Source organism: Embiotoca jacksoni, unplaced genomic scaffold (assembly GCF_022577435.1).
Source record: "Embiotoca jacksoni isolate LCO1_2020_lvr unplaced genomic scaffold, fEmbJac1.0.p SCAF_5, whole genome shotgun sequence".
Classification (NCBI taxonomy): domain Eukaryota; kingdom Metazoa; phylum Chordata; class Actinopteri; family Embiotocidae; genus Embiotoca; species Embiotoca jacksoni.
Genome location: NW_027185403.1, coordinates 14,506,289 through 14,525,425, shown reverse-complemented (window position 1 = coordinate 14,525,425; position 19,137 = coordinate 14,506,289).

Genomic DNA, 19,137 nt, shown 5'->3' with positions numbered 1-19,137 from the left:
GCAGCAGCTCGGCTTCTTACTGGTTTTAACAGACGACATCACATTACTCCAGCTCTGGCCTCTCTCCACTGGCTCCCGGTTGGTTTTAGAATTGATTTTAAGATTTTGTTGATCACTTTTAAGACCCGCCTGGGTCTGGCCCCGAGCTACATTATTGAAATGTTAGCCCCATATGAGCCAACTCGCAGCCTTAGATCCTCCGGTGGGGCCCTTCTGGCCGTTCCAAAGTTGAGACTTAAATCAAAGGGTGACCGTGCTTTTGCCATTAGGGCCGCTCGACTTTGGAACGACCCACCTGAGGAGATAAGGCTCGCAGAATCATTAACTTATTTTAAATCACTTCTTAAAACCCATTTTTATAGAATTGATTTTAAGTGATGTCGTCCTTTTATGCAGTTATTTTGTTCCCCTGTTATTGTTTGTTTATTTTATTCATTTGTTTTCTATTCCATTTGCTCCTTTTGGTTATTTGTTTGGTTTTGTTGTGTTCATTACCTTTATAGTATGGTCTTTTTTGCCTCCTGTTTTCTTAAATGTTTGCCGGTATTGACATTATGTATGACTATGCTTTGCTTCTCTGTAGAGCACTTTGTAAACTCTGTTTTTAAAGGTGCTATATAAATAAAGTTATTATTATTATTATTATTATTATTATTATTATTATTATTACAGTTCAAATGTTATTACATTTGAACAAATGTTCGAATTTCAAATATAAAGTGACATCCCTAATAAATACTTATACTGTTCAGCATGTTTGTAAGTGTTTACCTCAAGTTCTGCTTCACCTGACACTGAAGATCTATTCATTATTGACAATGAGCACTTGGTGAGAATTAGATAAGCTGCTGTTAACTGCATTATATAATATCTCTTAGAAAAAGTCCTCTGTCACCTTGTTCAGGGCTGTATCCTCCTCATCGAAATTTTAAACGTATTATACCTCAACAACATTACAAGGTTATATTCTATTCACCATGTCTGTGCATCAACTTGGTTCAATAATTGTTTGGCATATCTTTGCTGAGGAAAAATATTTGTACAATATGTCCCTTGATGGAAGAAGCTTCAGTAGAGATCAACATTATATCCCACTTTAGTCTCTCATTCACATTGCTCCATCAAATGCAACGTCTGAACTAGTTTCAGACATTTAGAATAATTTCTAGTCATTCACTTTAGACATTTGATCTTTCTCAATCCAAGTTGTCCCATGTTAAACGTATAATATCATTTTATAGGTCTAAAAATGTTGTCGAGGGAAGGATTTCTTTACCTCTGTGGATAAGCACATAGAACGCACTAAAAAGTCTCCCTCCACTCAAAAAGATGTTTTGCTTGTAGTTTCTACACTTGGATGTTTGACCTTCATTGTGCAGAATGATTTATGAGCAGAGAATGACACTGGAAGGATATTTTCAAAATGAAGGAGGAAAGTTTCCTTGTGCTCAGTTCAAATCTGAATTTCAGATGTAGTTGTACAATAATGACTTTGTGACAGTTTTGGTTTGCAAGACAATCATAGTTTGATATTAAATGTGTTCCCAGCAGTTAAACTGAAATGACAAAAAAAAAGTATTTCTATAGATTGTGGATTTTTCAATAATGGAGACGTAGTAGATGTAAGTTTTAGGATATTTAATCATAGTGGGAAAAAACTCATTATTATTTGAGGAATAATATTAGGTCTGAAGGGGATCTTTAACATAAGTTTAACAAAAGGCTTCTTTAAAAAAGAAGACACTGTATGAAGAGATTACCTCTGACAGGAGGACTTCGGCTGAAAAGATGTCTGAGCTGCAGATTGCAAAGAGCATGAATCAGCAAAATAAGAAGTTTTAAAGCAGAAAACACTGGCTGGTACAGTGGTGCTTGACAGCTTATCATTTTCTATATTTCTGCATAAATATTACTGAAGACATCATAAGATTTTTTAAAGAAAAGTGATATAAAGGTACACATCTGTGAGTGGCATAAGTATGTGAACCTCCAGGATTGGCTGCTAATTTAAAACTGAAATAGGAGAAAGGTGTTTTCTGTCAGTAGGTTGATAATCAGTTTTGAGTGGGTGCACTGTTTTATTTAAAAAACAAGCATCTATCAAAGTCTGAACTTAACAACATGTTAGTGGTTAGTATCATAGCACAAACAAAGTCGATTTCTAAAACCCTCAGAAAAAGAATTATTGATGTTTATTAGGCTGGAAAGGTTACAACACCAGAGTTTGGACTCCACCAATCCACAGTCAGACAGATTGTGTACAAATGGAGGAAATTCAAGACCATTGTTAGCCTCCCCAGGAGTGGTCGACTCAACAAAGATCGCTCCAAGAGCAAGGTGTGTGACAGTCTGAGAGGTCACAAAGGAACCTGGGGTTATTTCTCAGCGACTAAAGGTCTCTCACATCGGCTGATATTAATGTTCATGAATCCACCACCAGGAAAACGGTGAACAACAAAAGTATGCACAGCAGGGATCTAAGGAAAAAGCAACTGCTCTCTAAAAATAAAATGTCTGCCCATCTGCAGTTTGCAAAAGATCACATGGACAAGCCAGAACAATATTGTGGGAAAATGTGAACGAATGAGACAAAAATAAAACCTTGTGTTTTTTATGAGAAGCGTTTTGTTTGGAGAAAGAAAAACACCCCATTCCAGAATAAAGCACCTTATCCAGTCTGTGAAAAATGGTATATAAACATATAAATAATCATCCTGAATTATACCAGTGAATTTTGAAGGAACATGTCAGGACATCTGTCAATGAACTTAATCTCAGGAGGAGGTGGTCCAGACAAACAGATGCAATCAGCACAGTCCTTTTACCAAAGATTGTTTTAAAATAAATAAAGTTAATGTTGTGGAATGTGGTTGTCAAAGTCTTGACTTCAATCCAGTAGAAATGTTGTGGAAGGACCTGAAGAGAGTAGTTCATGTGGCGAACCCGCCAACATCCCAGAGTTGAAGCTGCTCTGTACGGAGAAACAGGCTAAGATTCCTCCAAGACGATGTGCATGACTGAGCAACAGTTACCGGAAATATCGAGTTGTATTTATTGCTACACAAGGGGGTCACAGCAGATACTGCAAGTTTCCCATACATACACATACAATTTCACACATGCCACACACACACATACTGTATGTATTGTATCATTTTCCACAGTAAATAAATGAGCAACTATAATATTTTTTTTATCTCATTTGTTTAATTGGCTCGTCTTCATCTACCTCTAGGATTTGTGTCAATTTCTGATTATGCTGTGGGTCATATTTATGCAAAAATAAAGGAATTTATAATTCACAAAATTTCCAGCACTGCTGTAGGTTTTGGGGAGTCTGAGCTGAAGGTACATTTAAATAGAGACGACGAAATCCTCATGTTGGTTTAAAAGAAAAGAACAATGTGTGTAAAAATCTCATGAGATGAGATGTAAAGTATATCCACAGTTTTCCCCAACTCCAAAATTTAGCAGTGTAACTCTATATGGATAATATTCAATATTTTAATTTATACACAACTCGCATTACTATACAGACTGTTATAGTGTGTGTGTGTGTGTGTGTGTGTGTGTGTGTGTGTGTGTGTGTGTGTGTGTGTGTGTGTGTGTGTGTGTGTATCTGAAGGAGGGCTACTCGCAGCGAGCAGCAGGGAGGCCCTGCATGGATGGATGGATTTGTGTTATGGTAGTGCTCAGCAGCACTGATAGCGACATTGCTCAGCTATTTGCTTTCAAAATGTGTTTTGCAGCTCAGGTATCTCAGCAGTCGAGGCAAACTCAGGAGCAGGGGAACATTCTTTGAGACTTATAGCCTTTTTTTTTAAAACAAAAACAGAAACCTGCACACTCTTTAAAAGCAAATTTCACATTGTTTTGCATGCAACGACACTCATCAATTACACACACTGTGAGTGCGTGTTGTCTCAATCATTGGTTACTCAAACACAGTAATTGTTTTCCTAGGAAGTAACAGGAAAGGGTAACACATAGCTCAATAACACTTCCTCTCTAATGTGCTTCGCTCCACTGATTATCCCCCTTGATGACACTATTACTCTTCTCCCCTGGCAAAACTGATAGACAACAAATTGACTGCATAAACTAAACCTCAACCCACCACTCCCAAGATTAACTGCAGCTTTTCAACCTGTTCTCCAGGGTGTCACCAGAAGGTTAACTCTCCAGTGGTTCTATGAGCCAAGAAAGTTTTGTGTCTAATTCTCTGTTAGTCCTCTGCAATGCTCGACTTTTCTGCTCAAGATTAATCTTTTAGCTTAAAGCATTTGGGGCTACGAGAAGATGGGCCTAATGCACTTCTCAGTTTAAACACTGCGCTCTGCATTCAGGCACTCAGAAGTTTGAAGGTGCTGCTGCATGATTCACTCGAAGTGCTGTTTGGAACAACAGAAAGGCCCTTTGCAATGGTTGAATTAGCTCTAGATACTGTTGTTTTCTAAATTTCAGAATCTGTCAATTTAGAGCAAAAATTCTACTTTCTACAGCAATTGGTACATTTTGCTTGGATATGAAAATATGCCAGATCTCATGTACTCTTTTTTTATTTTATAAGGAACTGGCTGAAGTTTGCATAGCTCAGCTATCATTTTATAATAGCTGTACTTTAATGTTGTCAGAGAGCTGCTAGTGTTATTCCCATTCAACTGACAATCTCCTCAAGATTTTACTGTTTCGTCGAGCTGTAGATACTCTTTCTGAGAATATACACTGAATGTGTCTCAGAATGAGCAATGGAAGGAACTTTCTCTAGGAAATACATAAAAAGTATGAAGAATGTTTTGCAACAGAAGCTAGCCTGAATTGGAGTTTAACCAGTTAACCCCAAGCCTATTGTTAGGTATTTCCACCAGAAAAAGACATCACCTAATTCAATGATTAATAGTGCCACAACTTTAATGCCAAAATGAACAAACTTGGGCTCTGTAGATTAGGGACACTTGGGATAATTTTGAAATGAAATACGTCTCTCTTACACTCTCTGAGTGTAATTTAAAAAATTCACAGCAAACTAAAATGTTACTTTTGTCTCATCAGAATTCAAAATTTAAGAGTGAATAACAGCCTGATATCAATAAGTCAATAAACACTGACGCAATTGAATGTGTTTTAAAAATGATCATCTGGAACTCAATCTGAAACCAATTCTAATGAGAAATAAATGAAACAACAATAGTTCACCCATTTTTTTGTCAAAGTAGTGCTCGGTGTCATTTTCAGCCAACACTGAAGCTGTGGCAGCAATCGCAAAGAGAAACTTAACATGTATTTTTTTTTTTTACACTAACTGAAGAAACACATTGCATAAAGTCTTGTTATTTCTGAGTGAACTTAGAACAACTTCAACCCTGGAATGATCTCATCCACGCATGTCACTGTGTTTCGGTCATCATTTTTCATGAATGTAATTAGGTATCTTGCTAACTGACACTGACATTCGTATTACCGCCTCCTAACACAAACAAAACACACCTATTTGAATCACAGCTGAGGCGTAGAGGAGGGGGGTTGATTCAGAGGTCTGGGATCGGGCTGGGCTGTCTGTACCTGACCCTGAGCCTGACATCTATCCAGCATGAATAATGATAGCACACACACTATCCCAGCTCATATTGGGCAAAGGCAGGGTTCACCTGGACAGATCGCCTGTCCGCATAGAGACAGACAGAAATAAAGACCATTCACGCTCTCATTCACACCTAAGGGTAATTTGTAGAACCACCAATTAACCTGAGACACATGTCTTTGGATGGTGGGAGGAGGCCAGAGTACCCGGAGAGAACACCTTACATGAAGTACAAGATAACTTTCAAAGGATGAACGGCCGACAGCCTGGGACTTGTTTTGTCTTCACTAGTTTTCTTAATTCGTTTTATGTAAGACATTATTTGACAGTGCAAGAGAATCTGAGAAAAAATGATTTTATGGCAACTTGACCTTTTGCACATGTGGACATGCATTTTGATCCAAAGTGTTGTTTTGTTCATCTTTGACCTTCACAGCAGAGAATTTCACTGTCTGAACTGTGGTGCTGCAGCCAAGAATAATAGGTCACTAAATCAGTCTGTGTTTTATTTTGCTATATATACACATGCATATATGACATTTTATGAGTCATACACTGCAATGCTTCCGTTGGAAAAGGTTCTTAACATTAAGGGCATAATGTTAATATATTGACAGTAATGTTGCACATTAAATAGGTGCATGGGTGAGACACACTGGAGCCACAGGATCGGGCGAGTTTCTTGTGTAAAACTTGCACTTTGCAGCTCACGTAAACTCTTATCTGCCTCTCCTAAAAATCTCCGTGGCTATTAACCAAACCAGGGCACTAATTAGGAAGGCTGGTATCTGATTCACTTCATCCTGAATTGAGGTTCTTTCCTTTTCTCTCTGAGGGAAATGAGAGAACACAAGCGTCTCTCACCACAGTTCATGATCACCACTAAGCAAAAGATTATGGTTATCTATTGATTCCACTCTGATTGGTGTGATTTGGGTTCCATTCAAATGAAGGCTCTGAGTGACTGCAGTCCTCTGCCTAGTCGCACGCCATCTCCCAAATATGCTACAGTTTCATACTGATTTCATGCACCAGTGATTTGCTCATTCTATTGAAAAGAAATGCGCATTCCCTGTGATTTATTATTAGCTTCCATTTTACTGAGCAAATGAGTACAAACAAGACACTCACACCTTGGTCATCGTATCATAGCCTGCTTTTTGACTATGAAATGGTGATATTTACAGGGACTGCACTAAAGAGCTCCTTTTAGTGGAGAGAAGGAAAATGAGTTTTTATTACTGCATGCTGGAAAAACTCCAAATAAATCAGGTTCACTGAGTTAATAGAACCAACTTACAATAAGTAACATTAACATAACAGGTCAGCTAGACAAGCATGTGCCCTCTCCCATCCTAATATCTATTTATCTTTTAATCGCTTGGTTAGCAAACAGCCTCCTGAGCACATATTTGTGATACATTCATTAAGATTTCTGAAGATCTTAAAACAGAAAGGATAATTCAGTTTTGTTTTTTTTAAACACACAAAGATCAATGCAGGTCAATATTCCAATAATGACTTATCATGTTCGTGTCCCTGTGTGTGTGTGTGGTCTCTGTACTGTTCTCTCTATGTGTTTTACTTCCAAAGTGTTTACATAGACATACAGCCAGCCAAACTCCTTTTCAAGGAATACGAGCATGCTTGCTACTTTAATGACGTCATACGAATTAAATCAGGTTGACAACATTGAATTGGAGTGAAACTAGAAAAGAAAATACAAAACATCTTAATTGACTGCAATATGAATAACAGATACATATAAACAGCCTTATGTTCACATTTACCTCGAAATCCTAACAAAAGTCACAATTTTTAATAATTTAACACATGAAGAACATAAAACACTTACAGCCATTGCTTTCTGAGGAATACAGACGAATAATTACTGTGGATTAAACATGGGATGCCACACAGCTGCAACCATGCTCCCTGCAGTTTACAGCTCTCAACTTCCTATAACCTGCTTCTAAGGTCCTGCTTCATTACAGGTGTCAAAATAAAAGCACCACACCCATTTATGCATGAATCAATGAAAACACATTTCAACAGTTAACTTAAACACTTCTTCAACATATAAACATATTCAGGGCAGAACAGTCTCAATTAACCTTACTTCACCTTTGAACTTTTAAAGAGTTAACAAGGATTGAAAAAGCATTTTAGGGTGTTGAGGATGAACCTTTGATTATGTAGAGAGCTACCATCTGCTACATAAATTAAAATCACTCTGTGGAAGCACGCAAGTTAATTTGTCTAGTATATTTTTGTGCCATGTAAATCTGTTTTTTGTTTTCTTCTAAAGAAATACAGCTAGTGTTAAAGTAGAGGTTAATTAAGGAGACAAAACAAAAATTCAAACTGAAAGGAAGTGTGTAGATGAACAATGCTGAAGAGTCTATAGTCAGACAGTAATTTCAGCTTCAACCTCAGATGAGATTTCATGAGCAGACGCATGCATTACAGTCAAATTTTGTGTTCAGCACGAGATGTGTTTACAAAAACTTGTCGCGCCAATGAACAGGGGGAAACAATATTGCCAAATTGGAGCGTTCATGAAGTTATAGTGTACAAAGAGAATTCTAGCTGATTATTTCAAAGTGGGCACTAAGCACTCTTACAGAAGAGTAGTCCAACCGAGGGTCTCAATGTTTGGAATTGGAAGCAGCAGGCCAAATGGTTTCATACTCAGTCAGTAACTATGCGTGTGAGCACACTGGTTGCCAGTGGCACTCTGCACAGGGCAAAGAACTCCTCAGAGTGCAATTCACTGCTGCCTTTCAATTTGCATGTTATTTAGTTGCCGGGTCACGTGACTTTCTTCAGTCTGCTACATATCCTCATCTTCTTTCAGAGGGATAAGAGTGATTCAAATGATCCGATTATGACCCAACCATGAACCAAAGATTTGATATTTTTCTATTTTACGTGTCATTTCTTTGTTTATTTTCTGTTAATGAGGCATTTGATTGAATTTACAAATGAATTATTCCAAAGTGAAATGTTTAAGGCGAGTGAATCTTCATATTACAGGAATGATTAAAGAAATGAGTCATCCAGTTGCAAAATAGTAGATGGTATGTAATTAAAATTCAACCAAATTAATAAAGGTGTAAGTAAAGGTAAGGCTCTCACAGACTGAATCATTGGATTATATTACTAAAACAACAGTAAATGTTGGGAACAAAATCTATAATCTGAGCCTTTTCCATATTGTACACCAGAGCTGACAAATTTAAAGTAACATGCATTTTATTTTAAATAATTCAATCACAACCCATTGAGCATAAAAACCCTAACTAAAGAACCACGTGGCAAACTGCTCCAGTCTTTTTAATTCTAACAAGTCATTATGGTTCAAATATTTAATCCCCAAATAAAAATAAAAAACATAATCTTAATTGATCCCCATGTAGGAACTGATCTTATAGATTTTTTATCAAAGTGTATATTGTTGACTGTGCAATTCAAATTAGGGGAAGAACTGTTTCAAAGCCTGAAAAACACAGTGTATGCACTAGCATGTGTAACATATCAAAACTAAAATCCACTAAAATCATGGTGTGGTTAATTGGTATTCCAGAGACAAGAAAGTAAAGATAAACAAAAGTTAAGCCTGGTTAACAGTTGAAACAGAGGACAACCAGTGACTAGTAAGATGTTATTGTCTGACAAATTACAGTTCTTACAGAATATAGGATGAAGGGTTGTCATTTCCACTGAAAAAGAAACTACTTACAATTGACTACCAGTGACTTGAGGCAGACAGTATAATTTCACACAATTAGCTTTTGTGGAGGCAGAGTGGCGGGAGAGAAGACAAACATGACAGCAACTCTGCAATGAGAAAAATTGAAAAAAGAAAAAAAATGGAGAAAAAGTGCCTTAAGTGAGGAGTAACAAATCTTGTCCTTAAGAGAAAAAACATATCTCATTTAAAAAGGAGATTTAAGGATAGGATTTGAATGGGGATGAAAAAGATTAGGCTCTAATTTTATTAACAGTACTGATGAAAAAAAATCCTTCCTCTGATGATCAGGAAGTGTCTCGAAGTAGCTTTTTTTCTTTGTTGTGTTTTGACATAATCACCCATATCCCCATTCTTGCAAATTGTCCAAAATCTATGAGGTATTAAAAGACAAAAGTCTTTTCCTGGCTTGATGCAAATCAACTAGAACCTATACCAAGATGTGGTTTCATACCTCTGCTGTGTTTTTATTCTAATGTAACAGAGGGCGGTGTCAGTCTGGTTGTTGTGTCAATCAAATTGGGAGGAAAAGCATGGTGAGTTGAAGATAATGCAAAGAGAGATTTTAGATCTACCTGTGGTTCTGTTGTTAAGTATTTAATTTGGAAATAACACAAAAAAAGGCACAACTAATACTTTTAATTTCTATTCCTTCGATGTAACTGAAGTCGGGTCGACTTGTCCTTTCATACATCTTTCTGGCTCTTTTGTCCTCACTTGGCTTTCATAGCACAGCTTCTGTCTGCTATTTGTTCAAAGGCTTGTGTATTACATCGGTACAATAAAAAGTGAGTGACCCCAGGCTATGGTACATTGATTTTTCAGACTTTACTTCTTGACTGCATAAAAGCTTTCTCATGTATGATATAGAGACAACAGAAGAGTAGCATTCATTATTTACAGTCAACCATTCAGGATCTCTGCGATGGTTAGGTGTTTGGGCTGCTCACTGGTTCCTCTTCTAATATTTAGATAGGGAAATTGGATGCCGAGTAATGAATAACATCAGATATAACACAAATGAAATGCGGCCAATTGTCATATTTTGAGGTACGAAAGCAAACATGGAAACCTTGATTATAGTCAACTTTTTAAAATGAGCTCTCTCTGTTCCACTGCACTTGGCAGAGCTTTCCTCTTCCCATTTACTGAATCACTTGGCGAAGGAGGTTACTAGATCCCCCTGGTACTTAGGGAACAAGCCCAATTTGCTCTTGAACTCCTCTACTTCATACTAAGGGTGAGACCGTTCACATCTTTTTGAATAAACATGTACCACATGTAAACTCTTTTCTAAAGAAAGAAAATGTTTTATAAAACCAAGAAATTGCACAGCTGTGACAATCAAACCATTTGGTTATTTCTGTGTATTGCTTTGATGTTGTATCACCTCCATCAATGTTATAGGACTCCATCCATTTATCTTTGAGTTTGTTCATCAGGTGTCACCATTAGAGCCAACTTTCAATTCTTTTATTTCATTTTCTTCTTTTACCAGGTCCAAGGTTGATAGCTGAGTGAACCTTTTAATTTGCAATTAATCTGCAAATTATTTTTTTCTTAATTTTTTTTTTTAAATGAACATTGTCTTACTCTACTACAATGACCATTGCACCTACAAAATATGTGCAGTTAACATGTCTTTCATATTCAGAAGTTATTGTTTTTCTGTTTGTTTGGTTTCAGTAAAAAAAAAAAAAATACAAATAAGAATAGACTGGGTTTGTAGTGATTTATTGAATAGGCAGAAGTATTTACAACATGTGATTTCAGTCCTGAGAAATGAAAAATGTATGCATTACAGTGCATGCTTCCTAAATTCCTGGATTTTATAAATGTGCAAAAATGTCATCAATAAATCACTGGAGTCATCTGTGCAGTGGCAAAAAAAAAAATCACTTAGATTAATGCAATGTAAGCTACTAAAATTTAAATTTGTGCTTACACAGAAGTATTTCACAACCATAATGCACATATAATAATAATAATTAAAAAAAAAAAAAAAAAAAAGATAAGTTTCACTATCAAACAGTGTTTAACAAGTTAATTGTGAATGATATTTTAGATTTATTTTTTTTCCCAATTCTCGTACTACGTCTGGGGAGTGTTGGTACAGTGAGAGGTTCTGCCAGAGACAGAAAATGAACAGGGCTGAACTCAGATGAACTGACTTTGAAGAAGCCCTTTTATCTTTTCAGAGTTGTTCTTGCTTTAGGTAACAAACACACACAGATTCACGAATAAATCATGAAGGCTGAGCAAAGACAAAATAACAGAGCTGCAAACAAGTGGCATTCATTCAAGGCCCGGAGAAAATGTATCACAGACATTTGGAAATGTATTGTGCAGTGCTAAAATGCTAAGGCAAAAATTATTTGATAAACTGTCTCCAGGAACTTGTAAATAACTACTGACACGCATATTTACTTAACTGGTAACTGTCTGTTTGTGTGTTTGCCTGGCTTTGTACTGTATCTGCTCATAGACAAGTGTTTTAAGAGGATTTTAAAGGGATTTTATACTCTACAATGTCATACAACACAGTTATTTTGTTAGCTGTCCTCATGGATCCCCATGTGGGCTTTTTGCTCATCAGATATGCTTTCAAAGTGATCCAGTTGTAAACCACATTTCACAACCACAATGTACCACCATTGCATTCACTCATCCGAGTAGTGTTTTATTTTGAGATAAATTGCATTTTTCTGTACTTTGCATAATCAAGAAGTCATCATCTTTGTTGATAAAATAACCATTTGTGAAGGTTAAAACCTCCTTACTTCTATTTTGAAGATGCTACTCTGCCTGAATGGTCCTCACAGCACGTTTTACAGGCCCTTGGTGTGCTCTTCTTCCTGAGTTCTCTTTTTTGCAGAGATAATTTCCCTTCTTTATTGTTGTGACTCTAATAAATGTATGACCATTTACAATACATACAATTATTGTAATATAACCTTCTGGGAAAACATGTCTTCATCTGTATATAAAGATCACCTGATCTTCAGTATTAAACAACAATGTAACTGCAACTGTCCGCTGGTGGTTTAACTCCTCACGCTGTTGCAGGGAAGCAGAGGTATACTGTAATGAGCGTAGGGACAGTGTGACATCACCGTTAGGGGTGGTTATTGAGCACACCTATAACCACAAGCATCAGTGATGATGGGCAGAGGTACGACAGGCTTGAAACATTAAATCTGAAATGGCATCACAATACTGTGTTTTCATCCAATCTGACTCTTATCAGTGTATTGAATGGGCGGTTATCATCAAATATATGAGTCAGTGAGGGGCCGAATAAACATACTGGGCAAAATACACCTATTGACAAGAGGGTTACATTAATTGAAGTCTTGGCCAAATTAATTATCACAATAGCAAAGGAGGAAGTCAGGTGATGTAGTATCAAGAATAAAAAAGTGAGTTTGAAGAAGGTGTTGGGACAGCTTCTTTTGAAATGTTATAGGTTACAGATTACTAGTTACAATACTTATAATAATTAAATTACATAACTATTACATGTAACTAGTTACTCCCCGACACTGCTTGGTGGTGGTTTGATGGAGACTGCTGTTCATGCCCCATGTGGAAACAAAAATCCATGTTTACTTCTTTTAAGTAACATATGTAGAGTCACTCATAACGTGTTAAAGTAATGTAAAAAACATAATGTTGCTTATGTGATGCACAAAGACATATACTTATCACAACCCAAACCATGATATTTTCCAACCTAACCAAGTAGTTTTGGTGCCTGAACCTAATCATACTGTGTTTAGAGGCCAAGCACCGAATGGTGCAAAATCCCTATTGTTATTATTATTGTTATCCTGACGACACATGTCCGGTACGCCTGTTGCTGATTCTATCTCATGGTCAAATTGCCTATTCGGTTGTTTTAGGTTTACAGATGTGTTGGTCCTATTAACAACAACTAAAACACAAATGTTGTTTTGCGAGTCCGTAGAAATCTGTTTTCTGTCATTGATATCACCCAACGATCACATCTTGTTGAAAATGGCCCTTTGAACCTACTAGTGGGTTTATTAGGCCCCTAATAACCCATATATGTGGGACAGATGTGTGATGATAACTGCCTATCCAGTAATCTGATAACAGCCAAACCAGGCGGCTTTTCAGTCTGATATAAAATTTCTCTTTTAAGCTATACTTACGAAATACACAAATTATTTTTTAAGAAAGTCAGTAAGTCAGCAGAAAAAAAAAAGAACCAACGGAGTGTTCTAATATCTTATTATTGTAATAAGGGTTAACCTAAAGTTGAGTTTTGGAAAATTGGCTCCATTTATGATCACTGAGGTAATAGTAGGTAGCCACAAGAGAAACATTTCTTGAGGAATTCTGTTTTTGTTTTTTTGCTGAATGAAGCAGTACACAAATAGAAAGCTGCCCAGACAGCCTACTTAAGAGGAATTACATCAATCATCCTTCCTTATGGCATTAGATCTCTCTTTTGTATGTTATCAATGTATGCAACTCACCTCTGTGTACTTGTGCATCACCAATGCATTCATCAATACAACTTTCTCAATGTGTCTGTCCACAGCCCATTGGGCCGCCTGGATAATGTTGCAAATGTGCAGCATTGTTATGAGGTGAGGTGTTTCTGGACCCAAACGCAGGCACACAGACTCTGGTACTGGAGTGACCAGGTAGCTCTGACTGGTGGCGCCTACTGGTAGCTCTGCAGCAGCTGGTACTCCCAGGTGGTCTCCCATCCAAGTACTAGCCAGGCCCGACCCTGCTTAGCTTCGGCGATCAGCCGAGATTGGGAGCACTGACTGATCGCACGGACTAGAAGCAGAAACAGGGTACTGGAGCGGGGAGCAGGGTGACGAGCGGGGTGACGGACGGGGTGACTGGCAGTATGGACCGACACTTGATGACTACAGGGGCAGGATACATATAGTCCAGGGAGGTGATCGGGGAAATGAGCCACCTGTAGGTGGTGATTTGGGGAGAGTGGTGGCAGCTGCTGAGACCGGTGAGGGGCGTGGCCATGGGAGGTGACAGGAGGCGGGGAGAGGAGGACACAGAACACATGGGGACACAATAACAAACAGACAGGGGAATGACAGAAAACATGAGGAGAGGTGATTGGGGACAAAACAGAGGAGCAAACAGTAGGAGCAGACAGGAATCCTGACAAGCATGAGTCAGTGACTAAGAGACAATCACTCTTTACAAATGTTACATGCAAAAAAATACAGAAATAAACAGTGGTATAAGGGTCAAGTTTGTGTGTGTGTGTGTGTGTGTGTGTGTGTGTGTGTGTGTGTGTGTGTGTGTGTGTGTGTGTGTGTGTGTGTGCGTGTCTGAAATCCCACCTCAGGTTGTTTGATTCATCCAAAGGGTAGTTTTATGAAATTGCTGAGCAATGTGCATCATTTGATGATGTATGGCCTTGTCTTGTGAAAACCATGCTACAGAAAAACAACTGTAACGGCACCTCTGTGATCTCACAGTTTATTCCAAGAAATGTTCTAGCAGTCACTGCTGAACGTGTACACACAGCAAACACATCTCAAATCTCTGCTGACATAAGGTGACACCTGATGACGCAATGAACCGCAACAAAAGTGGAGACGAACTTCGTAGAAGTACAAAGGCTGCACCTGCACCTGCACCCCAATGAATTCTGGGTACCGACACCTTCACTAATAATAATAACTCAATCTCTCTGAAACTGTCAGTAATTAAGGAGGAGTCACCTGTACACCTAATTAATAGACAAAAAAAACAAATATACAAAATGAATGAACAAAATAAACCATTTCTGCCTGACATTAATCTTTCGGAAAGAACACATGTAAATGACAAGATCTGGAAATAAAACCAAGCTCTAAATTATTTCTGTCAAAATGACAAAAATAACAATTCTGGTTTATAATAGCAGTGTGGATTTTTTTTTAAATTATTCACAAAATAAAGTCCTGAGGAGTGTCCCAGTGAAGCCTTTTAGGAACCCATAATTGGTCAGTATTTTCCATTCATAAAGTTTTGCATTTTGTTAACTTTTGTGATAAACAGTGCAATTTTTTCAAACTACTAAAAAGAGTGAACAGGTTGTTTTATTTACATTTAAGACACAAAAAGCTGCACTGATGTGCATTGTTTTCATACACCTACTTCAAAGTGTTAGGGTTCATGGAGTCCTTTGCAGTTTGTACTTTTCATTATGTTTGTGTATATGTGTGTGTGTGAGAGCCTGTGACACTGCTGGAGATCAAAGTAAACTGTTAAACAACACATTGCTCTCTGCATAAGACGCTTAACGACTTCTGCAAGCTCACAGTTTAAGGTACGGTATTCTTCCTCAGCTTATTCAGGTTCAAAGACAGTGTGATGCAGAGACAACAGATACACATTGTAACATTCATAATTGTTTAAAGCTCTCTAAATTTGTTAATTTATGAGAGGCAATTGATGGAATTATTTGTAATTAAAACATTAGTGATAATCAGCCTTTTATGAGCTGTTCTCTGCTGTAAACTGATCACATTACAATAAGAAAGTAAACATAAGGCTGATTTAGGGCATTTACAATGCAGTCAACTGAAACTACAATGACAAATTGCTACATCATGGGGTAAATAACTATGATGTGATTTGATGAGACAAAGATTATGATGAAGTGAAAGAGTCAGTGAACCAGGGCGTACTCAGTGGCTGTGGGCATCTGTCCTTATGGACGGTTAGAGGAACACGATATGCTCACCAAATATACTTTTACTGAACAGCACGGAGTCATGGCCACTGATAAAAATAAGTACTCGGAAATGGACTCAAACACACACCACTGCTGATGTTCTAGTTACATGCTGTAAAATATAATGAAACACATTCACTCCATCTTCCCCTTCTGTGGTGAAAACTCCAGAAAGAAATCAGTGTACTTTGGCATTCAGAGCAACACACAGTCCAATGTGTGCTGTGTGAAAGGGCCACGATAGAAGCCCGCTGCAGATAGGACTGGTCTCATCTCAGGTTGTATAAAGTCCTGCTGGTGTAGTAAATGACCTCATTTAATGAGGGGAGAATCCACAACCCATTTACCTGCCATGTGCTGGTGCACATTAACATAAAAATCCAGCAGCACACCCCGGAGTTTAATACGTGCAGGATTATATGCACAGACTGTCAAGCCCCGCTCTCTCCTTCTGTTCCTGTCTCTGCTTGCTATCTGCATCTCTCTTATTCCTGATGGCTGGCATGTAAACAATCTCTCTTGCATGTTGCAGTGATGAAAAGAGCCTCCTGTGGAGATGGCTTTCTGTCAAGCTCTGGCATTTCTATTTGTTCAGAACATTGCTGTCGAAGCCTGAGATGCTGGATTATAACCTGGTCATGTTTCCGTTTCAGATTAAAGCACTTGACCTTTAATAGGAATCTGTTCTGTTTATTTACTCCCAGATGTTTATTTAGGCCGGATAGATCTTGATGGCCTGCTTTGTTTTTCCTCAGTGTTAGAGAAAGTCCCTCGTGGCTCCAGTCTAGCCACCAGATTAACTTGATTTGGGGTCTTATCAGGATTAAGGTGGTTCAAACATTTGGTGTGAGTCATATTATTTATTTGGGATGTACAGCCAGTTCATCTCTTTAATTGGTAAAAAAAAAAAAAAAAAAAAAAAAAAAAAAAAAAAAAAGTAATTTTCAACCTGCATGTAGTCTGCTGTTGTCTTCAAATTCTTTCATCTTTTAAAAAAATTGTTTTTTTAAAAGAGGTAAAATGGTAAATAAACAGATTGTTTTTATAGTGCCTTTTTACCTCAGTAGTTTGCGCTTTACATTCTTTTCACTCATCCATCTATTCACACACACACACACACACACACACACACACACACACACACACACACACACACACACACACACACGCCAATGGTGGCAGAGCTGCCATCTAAGGTGCTTACCTGCCATCAGGAGAATGGGGTTCAGTGTCTTGCCCAAGGACACTTGAGGACTTGGACAGGAGGAGCCAGAGATTGAGCTACCAACCTTGCAAATATTAAAAAGAAAAACAAAAAAATCAAATTCACATTTCTAAAATGTTGAAATGCCAGCATGAGACAACATTACAGCTGATAATGGATTTAACCAGACTGAATTAGAATAGGCTTCAGTCTCTGTCCTTCATTCGAGGGAGCTCCTTCCAAGACCAATATGAACCTACAGATTGCTCATTATAAGAAACACCTCCTCCGCCTTTAACTCGGTCTATTCAATTGTGGTGAACAGGAAATTCATAACGACTAGAGCCTAAATAATGTAGGACTTTGAGGCCAATAAAAATATCTGTTTAAAAAATACATATTTTGTCCTCTACTCTTTTGTTGTTGCTAAAACAGAAAAATAAATCAAGGATGCCTTGCTTTTGCTTGTAAAGAATTTTCAACATGATATGAAGTGGGTGGGACAATTTATAGTTCCAAGAATTCACCAGTATGGGTAATGAGCCACTATTGTCTGAAGCATCTTCTTCACTAATTCATCAGTCGGCCTTTAATCATGACTACTATAATTTCAGAGCACATGTTCCTACAGCAGGCACACACGCCCACCTTCTTCAGGCACACGAGGCAAAATAAGAGCTGCGAGACGCACAAGAGCATTGCTGCAGTCATATCTTTGGATCATGCATCAGAGCTGGATGCGTGTGTGGTCTGTAGCTCTGTAGTTCAAGTTGTAAGTAGAAAGATGAAGTGAGGAAAGAAGCTGTGTTAAACTCAAGAAAAAACTCTCATGAATGAGAGAAACTACGGCAATTCACACTTTAGCTGGTTTTAGGAATTGAGGATTTCTAGAAGTGGAAAAAGGCTTTAGTGGTGATCCTGAACTTGCACTACAGCTGAGGTTCATGCTGGTGTGGAACTACCTGAAGGTACCACTGGTCCCCAGTGCTTACTCCAGTGTTTGGCTTTGGCACACATGTAATCCAGTAATCTGCCTTTCTCATTTTATTTATTTATTTTTATTAATTGTATTGTTTATTTTGGTACATAGTATTTATTCATTTACCCATGTTGTCTTTAGCCTTTTCCTCGTGTTTGTTATACTGTTTTGTATCTGTGCTGTTTGTGTCACTGTGTGGACTGTGCTGACAGGTCATCATTGTAAATGAGAATTGGTTCTCAATTGATTTTACCTGGTTAAATAAAGGTCATATATATGTCAGTCCTGGTTCATCAAAGGCTCGAAGTATTCCCCAATTTACAATGGTGTCTGTAAAAATGCAGCAGGCCAACAATAAAGTAAGGCATTCATCTTGTACTGCCCATTACAAGGACTGTTTTGATTTTTTTCTGATTACCATGACATAGTGATTCCAGTGCATTACATTTATTGCAGCTATTAAAAGACATAATTTAGCATTCAGTGTTATAAAACTGTCTCATGTGAGTTCTACTCCTTTCCTAATGTGCACATAGGAGCCTTTATAATTAGCTGTCATGTTTATCTAAACTGGAACTATTTTTTATTCCTAGACAAACTTTGTGCATAATACCGTGAAGTATTTCTGAGTAATTCGATAAATACAAGCTGCAGCTGCCTGACAAAATCCCAGACCACAGAAATATCTGAATATCATGAAAAACAGAATTATCCTTTAATTAATCTCTACATTACACTAATCCCGATTAAATCTACATGTAGAGTAAGCCTGCGGAGATGAGTGAAGGGTCAATGAATCTCCACGGATGACAATTTCTCCTTAGCGAGCTCAAAAGCACTCGAGCTGAATGGTTACGACGACAAAGCTTTAACGGAAAATCAGTCAAACTTA